General features: G+C 39.3%; 1 long non-coding RNA gene across 1 annotated transcript; it reads right to left on the bottom strand.

The window, feature by feature from the left end:
• Positions 1–3,387: 3,387 nt before the first annotated feature.
• On the bottom strand, positions 3,388–6,884 carry LOC146556133 (uncharacterized). Its single transcript, XR_014888946.1, has 3 exons — positions 6,554–6,884; positions 4,024–4,181; positions 3,388–3,894 (listed from the first exon to the last, which is right to left on the bottom strand). It is a non-coding gene; the product is annotated as an uncharacterized LOC146556133 (long non-coding RNA).
• Positions 6,885–8,117: the final 1,233 nt, after the last annotated feature.

Genomic DNA, 8,117 nt, shown 5'->3' with positions numbered 1-8,117 from the left:
TCAAATAAGTACAAGATATTTACAATAAGCAGACCTCAGTGCAAGAAAGAGTCTTTCCAACACTGAAAAAGCACAGAGGCCAACTTTGACATTAAAAGGTATAAAAACAAGTACAAGATATTTACAATAAGCAGCCCTCAGTGCAAGAAAGAGCCTTTCCAACACTGATAAGCACAGAGGCCAACTTTGACATGAAAAGGTGTAAAATCAAGTACAAGATATTTACAATAAGCAGACCTCAGTGCAAGAAAGAGTCTTTCCAACACTGAAAAAGCACAGAGGCCAACTTTGACATTAAAAGGTGTAAAATCAAGTACAAGATATTTACAATAAGCAGACTTCAGTGCAAGAAAGAGTCTTTCCAACACTGAAAAAGCACAGAGGCCAACTTTGACATTAAAAGGTCTTCAAACAAGTACAAGATATTTACAATAAGCAGACCTCGGTGCAAGAAAGAGTCTTTCCAACACTGAAAAAGCACAGAGGCCAACTTTGACATTAAAAGGTCTTCAAACAAGTACAAGATATTTACAATAAGCAGACCTCGGTGCAAGAAAGAGTCTTTCCAACACTGAAAAAGCACAGAGGCCAACTTTGACATTAAAAGGTCTTCAAACAAGTACAAGATATTTACAATAAGCAGACCTCAGTGCAAGAAAGTGTCTTTCCAACACTGATAAGCACAGAGGCCAACTTTGACATTAAAAGGTGTAAATACAAGTACAAGATATTTACAATAAGCAGACCTCAGTGCAAGAAAGAGTCTTTCCAACACTGAAAAAGCACAGAGGCCAACTTTGACATTAAAAGGTGTAAAAACAAGTACAAGATATTTACAATAAGCAGACCTCAGTGCAAGAAAGCAAGGTGGGGAGGGGGTACTCACCTTCCACTTCACTGACACGCATCAGCATCCAGTTCTTCATGAGAAGAGGGGGAGGATGAGAGGGCGATGTACTCACCTTTACTGACACGCACGGTATCAGTGTCCCACGCTTCATCAGAAGAGATGGCGCTCAGGAGACTGTCATCAAGGATCCTGATGACTTCAGAAAGGTCTCGTTCTTGGGACGTTCAACAATGTAGTCAAGACAGCCTGTAAGGAAACAAAGTTTAAAATAACAGTAGGAATGTAGTAAGCACCCAGTGCTAAAGCTACAGGCTACATTCATATCAGACTGAATGACACTTTACTTGTTCATGTGAGAAGAAAACAAGATTTCAACTATGTCCACAATCATTAAGTGAAGCATCCAAATCTCTGCCAAGGCAGCTCACTCTGTGCACACTACACTTTTAAGGTAACAGTATTGTATTTTGTATACATTCATTTTGTTTATTTGTTCTTTTTAAACCTTTATGCAAACACTACGTTGGACTAGGTCATGGATAATAGGTACTGATTTGTAAAGAACTGGACATGAATAGCATACTGCAGAAAATCCATAAATAATTTAGCAGCTCATTCTCATATTTTTTTTAATTCTTTCATTAACGATGTAAAATATAACGAAACATTTAATCTCCCCATGTACCAATTCCATGTCCTAAATATTGCTAATGCAAAAAAGGCAGTAGAACTCCACACACAATTTTAAAAATAAAACACATTTTTGTAACAGTTTGACTTTATGATTATTTTTGACTATGATTGATGTTTTAATATTCTTTTTTATATTATTTCATTTTATTTTATTTATCATCGCATATGTAGCTGGGAAAAAGTTATAGTTTATTCAAATGAAGCCTTTGAGAAGAAAATGATGTCAGGACCTACAGGGGACCTGGTGTGTTTACTCCTATATGTCCTAACATTGTGAGGAGATGCTGTTACCATAGAAACCGATATACACATATACATATGTATATTTGGGGAGGGGGGCATTTTACGAATTTTAAGCTAATTTTAACCATTTCATTGGAAAAAAGTGTCAAATTTGAAGGCTTCAAATCAAAGTAAAACCTTTTTTCACATTCATACACCAGTCGGTAATAAATTCTACACCTCTCCTGGAAAATTTAAAGCATAAAAGCGATTTGCCAGGAAAAGTCTTAGAACACACTTATTTTGATCACATTAAAACGTGATATTCACACTGGAACCTGTAAAATTACTATAGTCATCTAGTGATTCTTGAAATAATTGAAGAAATTTTGAAATGTACCTGGTGGCTGTCGACGAGTCGGGGTCCACGATCTTCAAGCTTTGCTGTTATGATGAAACACAAGTACAAAAGATCCAAAGATGCAGTAGTTGTTGTTGCTTTGTAGTAAAATCCGCTTTCTGTAGAAATATTCTCCAAAAGTTATCTTTCCACAAGCTGAGCTTGGAGCAGGTCAAGACAAATCCAAGAGCAAGTGTAAAGGAACAGCTGGAACCTTGCGCAGCATTCATATACCAACAGCCTGCATGGTTACGGTTGCTAACATGCGTGTGCACATGATATAACTATATGAACTGAGCCCATCAGTGTAATTTACAGTAAAGTTATGGTCATTTATAGTTACTGCCTTTGTCACCCTTTATGTGGGATGTCTAATAACCATGTAGGTATATCCAGAAATAAACACAGATATTAGAAAGCAGTAAGTCAGTACCTGAGATGTTTGTTTCAGTGAATAACATTAGCATAGCTCATGCTAATATTATAGCTTCACATTTTTCTTTTCAAAGGTAACAAAAACTTTGCGTTCTCGCTACTTACCATGCTGTAATACAGGTATATGCTAGCAATGACAACATTTAACAGATGTTTTTTAAATGCTAGCCGTGCTAATTAATTAGCCTTAGGATCGCTTGAGGTCTTGTTTCCAGCTCTAGTTGTCATAAGGGAACTTAGGCCTGTGCGAGCCTTTGGCACGAAAATGAGTCTCGTAAAGCTCACTATTAAACTGACAAAAAGCCTTAGAACCTAGAAACTATTATTCTTACAACTGTGCTGTGTTTATGTTATAACATATAGCAAGAACCTATAACTATAATTGACATTTGACCTCACTGAATGATTATAGCAGCTGTGTGTTATGTCATGGCATGTTTTTAAAATGCCACCTGAAATTTAGGAGGGGGGTTCTTGAGAGTTTTGTACTTTCATCTGATAACACATACTGTTTATGTATATTTAACACAACAGGCAAGGGATTGTGGTATAATTAGAATTAACACAGATTGTGTAGTCTTTAAATAGACGAGCATTTTTAAAAGCACACATATTATTTGAACACTTCCGTAACTTATTTTTAGTTTTGCTGCACATAAGTTGAATGCAATTAAATCTCATTACCTTTTATTATCCTTGAACTTATTTCATTACACGTAATATAAACACTGCTTATTTAGAAAATAATAATTAAAACACTTCTTGTAATGCGTTAAAATCAGCCCAACTTTTATTTTCAAATTTAAAGCATTTCAGCCAACATACTGGACACTGTTCTGCTGAACAACACACATATTTCCAATATTGTAGCTGGTGTTACTTAATAATTTATTATTTTATTTGTCACACACTTTAAAACTTTAATAACTTTTCAATGAAACAAAGTCTCAGATTTAATTATTCTGAAACTAAGTTTAAGCTTCCCATAACTTTTTATTGCAAGTTACATTACTAATATAATAAATATAAAATGTTTTTATTGTTCATCCACAAGTGCAGTCTCTGGCTCAAACAACACAGAAGCTTGGTATGTTCGTTTGTCAGTCGAGGCATTACTGCTTGAGTGCCTGTCATGAATTTAGCTCATCCAAATGCAATTGTCTGAAGAAAGTCTTTAACATTGTCCCAACTTCCCTTAAGTACAGTGGCAGTAGATGTGGGCTGGAGATACAATGACCTTGAACCTGCAGGTGACCACACCATCTGTGATGGAGGGCTCATCTCTCCTGGTGTCCTGCAAGGAAACAACAATATTCTTTAGAACACCAAGTTATATTTGATCTACTTATTTCACTTATCTGTGGCCGGGTTGTGGGGGCAGCAGCCTAAGCAGAGAACTCCAGACCTCCTTTTCCACACCCACCTCCTCCAGCTTATCTAGGGGAACTCCATCATGTCTTGGGTCTGATTCAGGGCCTCCTCCTGGTGGGAGCTCGTCCAGTACACCTCACCTGGGAGACGTCCAGGAGGAATCCTTGTCAGATGCCAGAACCACTTTAACCTGCTCCTTTTGATGTGGATCTTTGAAAAATACAGAAAAAACCCAATAATCATATGATTTCTGATGAGCATGCGCTTTGACAACAGTGGGAAGGAAAAACTCCATTTTAAAAGAAAGAATCCTCCAGTAGCACCAGGCTGAGGAAGGGACAGCCATCTGCCACAACCTGTTGGGATGAGCAGAGGAAGACAGGACAAAAGATAAAACTGAAGACTCTGCCTCCCATTCTACTTTTAACAGGGAGCCATAGTCTGTCCCCCAGTGCATGTAGCAGGCATGGAGGAAATCCAGGCCCCAGACACCCAGAGGCCCCCAGAATGTGAGAGCCCAAGGAGGACCATCGGAAGCGCTGAGGAGAGCCCCAGATTAGAGGTCACCCAGCAGCCACGGAGCAGAAGCCACAGGGGGCCCGTGATGTGGCTGTGGGCTCTGCCGGCAGACAGCTGTGGCAGAGTGACCTGAGCCACAGGCCCAGAGGCCAGAGGACTGAGAGCCCCCCACCCCCCGGAAGTGGCCTGACGGAGCCACGGGTGCCAGACCTCGCCAAGCAGTCACTGGGAGTGAGCCGGTACATACCTGAGCGCCCAGCCCCGGACACCAGAACCACCAACACACCGACGCCTGAGGGCATCAACTAACGGCAAGGAGTGTGGTGAATCGAGATAGGCCTCCATACCTTGGAGGGCCTGAGATGTTCCCAGAGACATGGAGTGTAACCGACCTGACATACAGACACAGTCGAACAGGCGCACGCAGCCACCAACGGGCATTCCCACCCTCATGCACACATATTCATACTCCACAATCACCCAACGTGGAGACAGACACAAATGGACACTGTACACAGTCCTCTTTTAAGGAAGAAAAATCATTGCAGATTCATGCATTACTGACTTTGAAACAGTTACAACAACATATCTAATAAAATGGACATTCTCAGTCACCCACACATGAAGTCCTACCCCACCACCCTCGGGAAAAAACATACGTTACTTATGTTGTTTCTTTTTATGTGTTTTACAACTGTGAAAGATTCACTGACTCTTACTAAATGACCTCACACAGTGCCTAATTTCTAAAAAGGATTTCACACTAATAGAAACACATCGACGTCTCTTTTTCTCAGAGAGAAACATGTAAACCTGCACTCACACTGTATTCTTTTTGTTAAACCGTCACTGGCTCCTTCACTGGCCTCCTCATGTTTGGGTGACACTTAACAGCTAATTACTGAAATGTTCTCATTGCATGTTTGTATATCAACTAACGCACGGTTGGATCACCCAGAGAACTTTCTACTCACACGAAACATTTTTGCAAATGCATCCTGACGCTAATTTGACCTGCAGGCTTTCAATTGCTCCTCTGTTGTAAACCCCACAGTAGCTTTTTCAGGCCAAAAGAAGGTTTTGCACTAGCACAGAATCTGACCCTGAATATCACCATGATAGCTCTGACCACTTGATTTCTCGTTCTTAACTTTATCAAATGAAACACTCTGAAGATGACAGCTGAATTCCAATCAATTAAACTAACTCTGCATATTGTATTCCTGTCTTGGGATCAAAGTGCTGGAGAGGTGATCCGGTGAGTTCCTGCAGGACAACATGATGTGAAAAATTCTTGTTTGGTTTGAACAACAAAACTGATGAGTTGCTGACTGTGAGCTGCAGCTAGTGTAAATCATGCTTTTGATGGATATTTCTCACTGACACACTTTTTGACCTCCTCTAATAACAAATGTTACCTGAGTTCAGTGTGCACTGCTTTCGTGTCAAGCAGATATGTGTCATATGTCATATGTGTTCTTGATTGAACCTCCTGCTCTGGTTGTTTCATGCAGGCTATACTTATGTTCTTGATCAAAACCGACCTCAAAAATAAATGATGTTTATCTTAAGATAGACACTCAGTGATGCTGCAATAGCAGGAACTGACCTACAAACCCTCATCCTGCCCTGCACCAGTGGTCACAGTGGGAGATTGAAGTAGTTTAAGCAGTTTTGTCCTGTTGAAATCATCTTTAGTGAGCCCCTCTGATAAATATTTAGACTTTCACACATTTCAGGTTGTAGGAGTGGGCTGATTAAAGTGTCTACTTTCTTCACTTTACAAGCAGCTTAAATATTGTACAAGGACATTGCTCAAAATTTTATAACACATCTGTTCTGCTATCCCTCCTGTCAGCTAAGCACAGAAAGCTGAGGCTACAGTTCATATGGGTTTGGAAAATTGGGAAACAATGCTGAGTCTCAATTTCAATCTTGTTGTAACACAGATTATATTTTTCATGAATAGAGTCAGCCAGGACACAGCCTTCCCCTGCACCCATACCTACTCCTAATACCTAATACACAGAAGAGTAAACACAGTCAGTAAGCTTGTCACTTACGGAACTCATCAGGAATCAGAAGACTGCAAATCCTGTAAAAGAGTTAGAGATGCAGCGTTAAGAGCATATGAGCTGGCATTATGGTTAGTTTATTGAAATTTAATTTTACACTTTTTTATTTAACAAGCAGACCTCAGTGCAAGAAAGAGTCTTTCCAACACTGATAAGCACAGAGGCCAACTTTGACATTAAAAGGTGTTCAAACAAGTACAAGATATTTACAATAAGCAGCCCTCAGTGCAAGAAAGAGTCTTTCCAACACTGAAAAAGCACAGAGGCCAACTTTGACATGAAAAGGTGTAAAAACAAGTACAAGATATTTACAATAAGCAGACCTCAGTGCAAGAAAGAGTCTTTCCAACACTGAAAAAGCACAGAGGCCAACTTTGACATTAAAAGGTGTTCAAACAAGTACAAGATATTTACAATAAGCAGACCTCAGTGCAAAAACGTGTCTTTCCAACACTGACAAGCACAGAGGCCAACTTTGACATTAAAAGGTGTTCAAACAAGTAGAAGATATTTACAATAAGCAGACCTCAGTGCAAGAAAGAGTCTTTCCAACACTGAAAAAGCACAGAGGCCAACTTTGACATGAAAAGGTGTTCAAACAAGTATAAGATATTTACAATAAGCAGACCTCAGTGCAAGAAAGAGCCTTTCCAACACGGAAAAAGCACAGAGGCCAACTTTGACATTAAAAGGTATAAAAACAAGTACAATATATTAACAATAAGCAGACCTCAGTGCAAAAAAGAGTCTTTCTAACACTGATAAGCACAGAGGCCAACTTTGACATTAAAAGGTGTTCAAACAAGTACAAGATATTTACAATAAGCAGACCTCAGTGCAAGAAAGAGTCTTTCCAACACTGAAAAGCACAGAGGCCAACTTTGACATGAAAAGGTGTAAAAACAAGTACAAGATATTTACAATAAGCAGACCTCAGTGCAAGAAAGAGTCTTTCTAACACTGAAAAAGCACAGAGGCCAACTTTGACATTAAAAGGTGTAAAACCAAGTACAATATATTAACAATAAGCAGACCTCAGTGCAAGAAAGAGTCTTTCCAACACTGAAAAGCACAGAGGCCAACTTTGACATTAAAAGGTGTTCAAACAAGTACAAGATATTTACAATAAGCAGACCTCAGTGCAAGAAAGAGTCTTTCCAACACTGATAAGCACAGAGGCCAACTTTGACATTAAAAGGTGTTCAAACAAGTACAAGATATTTACAATAAGCAGACCTCAGTGCAAGAAAGAGTCTTTCCAACACTGATAAGCACAGAGGCCAACTTTGACATGAAAAGGTGTAAAAACAAGTACAAGATATTTACAATAAGCAGACCTCAGTGCAAGAAAGAGTCTTTCCAACACTGAAAAAGCACAGAGGCCAACTTTGACATGAAAAGGTGTAAAAACAAGTACAAGATATTTACAATAAGCAGACCTCAGTGCAAGAAAGAGTCTTTCCAACACTGAAAAAGCACAGAGGCCAACTTTGACATGAAAAGGTGTTCAAACAAGTATAAGATATTTACAATAAGCAGACCTCAGTGCAAG

This window comes from Mchenga conophoros, linkage group LG16, assembly GCF_057382185.1.
Source record: "Mchenga conophoros isolate Kocher_MC1m ecotype Shallow Benthic linkage group LG16, M_conophoros_male_GT1.1, whole genome shotgun sequence".
In the NCBI taxonomy this organism is placed as follows: Eukaryota; Metazoa; Chordata; class Actinopteri; order Cichliformes; family Cichlidae; genus Mchenga; species Mchenga conophoros.
Note: the sequence above shows the minus strand (reverse complement) of the source record. Positions and strands in the feature narration are given on the sequence as shown.